We start from the raw sequence: 3297 nt of genomic DNA on the forward strand, positions 1-3297 counted from the left end.
TGTAAAAAACTCCAGTGAAGAGGGGGGAAAAATACCCACTACTTCAGAGTCCGGAAAAAAACTAACACAACTCCCCTGGGTGGTCTCATTCCTCTTGCCATACTAATAATCCTCCTTCAAACCAGCAATAAAGTAGACACCTAGGAGACAGCATTCAATATTTAATATGCCCCGAGAGCAGCAATTGGAGCAGGGACATCAGACCCGTTAATTTAATCAGCCGGGATGTTCAAATGCAGAACAGCGCCATGCAGTATTTATAATGCATTTAGAGGCAGCAAATCTGAGCCAGCCTAGCCCTTTTGTATCAGCTGCTGTTTGCGAGATCATTACAACAAGCCTACAATTAGCAGGCCGGCGGTTTTTTCCCCAAGCAGACTGGGATTCTTTATTGTTGCCGCTCATGTTAAATTCCACCAAAGTGCTTTTTTTTCCAAGGGGAAGTTTTATGTGGAGCCTCCCATCTGAAAGTATAAACTCATTTGATGAATAAGTAAAAAGCCAAACTTTCTTCTCCTACAGCACCTTCATCGGAGAGCTCCAGAGCCCCATGCTGATAGTAACCCACTGTACCCCTGAACTCATCTCCTTAAGGAATAGAAGGAAAAACATGATAAAAATACATAATTAAATAAATAAAGCCTGGGTAGATGTGTTAGCATCACTGATAGAACCCAGCCACACACACACACACACACACTTTTTTTTGAGAAGTGCAAATTCACTCGCAAATGCAAGTTTTGCAAAATGTGTGTGGATTTTAGCAAATGGTTTTGTCTGGAAAAGGAGGAAAATATGAATTGAATAGTTTCAATTTGAAAACAAAGGTTTTGTCTTGAAATGGACTTATTGTGGCTAAAAAAAAAAAAAAGAAAAGGATGCAATAAAGTGTTTTGTTCGAGGTCCAACAGAAGGATTGAGTCCCACCCAAAATATTGACTTTTTTTTTTTGTTTCACCCCAAATGATTTGTGCTTTTGATTTTCCAGTTTGGCTAACCCTCCACCTCTCCAAATCTATTATTATTACACTCTGATGATATGCTCGGTGCTCCATGTCAGACTGGTGGCAGATCTGAGGACAAATGCAATAAGTGACAGTCTTCCCGTCTTTGCTTTTGACCACCCAAGTGTCCATGAAGTGTAATGGCTTAGACCAGTGGTGCTCAGCCTGCAGCAAACAGGCCAGATGCCGCCTGTGTGAACACCTTACTACATTTAGACCGGGGTAGGCAAAATGTGGCCTGCCAAGCCATTCTATCCGGCCCGTGGGGCCCCTAAAAAATTCAGAAAATTAATATAAATCTGCTCTGGGCTGCCTGTCACGTGGCCCTCGATAGCTTGCCAAAACTCAGTAAGCGGCCCTCCACCCAAAATAATTGCCCACCCTTGATTTAGACTGTTGAGACTATTTAGCCTGCAAACTTTGGAGGTAGGGGCTGATTTATTAGGTATTTACTATGCCTAGCCTAGGCCTCTGTGGTACTGAGAGATGCGGGTAACAAAGATGAGAGAGACTGCAAACACTTGGGAGACTAGGTGAAAAAGCAAAGGGAACTTGCTAAATTGGGGAGCCTGGTGCTACACCTAGGGAAGACAAAGCAAATGCACACGTGCAGAATGCGAGCAAGAGATATTGGATAATGGTCATAACCGAGGGAAAAGGCTATGCTGTGCCCCAAATAGCTCCCTGTACCAGTAGATAAAGTGGGGAGGGGGAGGCAGTGGGGAAATGATTTGCAAAGCAAACAGAAACCCAGTTTTTTGAGACCCAGTTTGGTTAAGAGACCAGGCCAGGCTGTGGTCTCCTGAGAACAGAAGCCCGGTTTCTTGGGGTAGAGTCTTGTTACTGAACCATGCTGTTCTCTGGTCCTCTTGTACTAAAATGTCCATTCCCATTTGTACTAAAATCCAGCACAATGCAGCATGACAAGCAACCCAAATTTTGACTGCATATTTAAGTGGAGCCTTTTGACATTGACTCATCACTCCTGCTGATTCCTTGTTACTGGATCTGAGCTATTGATCTCTTCTTGAACAACACGTTGAGCAGCCTCTCATTGTTTGCCATGCAGAGTGGAAGCGTGGATCATTTCAAAGGCACCATCTCCAGCCCTGATGATAGGCGCCGCAGGGCACAGAAGCAAAACCCTTTTGAATTAAAATCGGGAACTGCGGTATTAACAAGCATGTGATTACAGTACAAATTGCTCTGAATAATTCAAAAAGAGTCCTGTCCTGAGTTTGATGGCAATCACCGCCTGGGAGGATGTGATTAAAGATGAAACCTGCTGTCTGGGGCAAGGAACTCTTTTCCTCTCCCTCTCTCCTTAAACAAAATGAGGAGGTTGAGAGAAGGAGGCTGAGATAGTCAGCAGCAGATCAGGTGTCTGTTCCTTATGCCATGAGATTGCTTTGGATGTCTCCTGCTAACGCTAAAACAACCTAAACAAATTCTGGCAGCAGTTCAAGCAATCATTTCTCTACTAACAACGACGCAGATTTGTGCCTGCAGATATAGACGAAAAGCTATCTAAGGAGAGCCTCTGTGGAATAGCAGATTGGAGGCTGAAAAAGCAGGATGTTTCCCCAGGAGCCCCTACGTGGCTTTGTTTCTTGTATTTTTAAGTGACGTGGCACCAGTGAAAGGCACTGGGCTGTCATCCCTGGGGACCGGTCTCTATTTGAACAGGTCTGGCAGGGCAGCAGCTCCTGTGGCTTGAGTGTGGGGGACACTGGTACTAAGGTGGGATAATGCCAGCACTATTGCTTTTTCATGTGAGGATATTCAGAATATAGGTTAATACCCATGGTGGTCATAAGAGAGTCAAGTATCCACTGAGAACTGGGCTGAGCGCATTCATCTGGTGATCAGATGTCACTGGGATAAGCATGGAAATAGTACCTGGGATAAAGAAATGAGTCAGGGAGCAGGTGGGACACTAGGGATCTGGCTTCTGTTTTCAGCTGTGAGACCTGGACTAAATGTGGCATCTCTTCTTTTATCCATATCGATTTTGACCGTACAGCCTTTAGGGTGCAAGTGGATGGTGACTGCTTACACAGCACCTAAGCACAAAGGGTCACAGAGCTTGGATGGGGACTCCTGGCTCTACCATAACCTAAATGTCACATAAGAAATAGAAAACCATGCTGCAGATATAGTCAGTAATCCCAAATCAGTCAACAGGTACCCTGCAGGCGCGGGGAATGAGTATGCCCCTGCCCTGCATCCAGGGTTGCACTTTTTCCAGCCTCTTCCAGGAAGTCACATGCACAGTGATCTTCCCTGTCTCTAC

This window comes from Alligator sinensis, unplaced genomic scaffold (assembly GCF_000455745.1).
Source record: "Alligator sinensis unplaced genomic scaffold, ASM45574v1 scaffold1272_1, whole genome shotgun sequence".
Taxonomy (NCBI): Eukaryota; Metazoa; Chordata; order Crocodylia; family Alligatoridae; genus Alligator; species Alligator sinensis.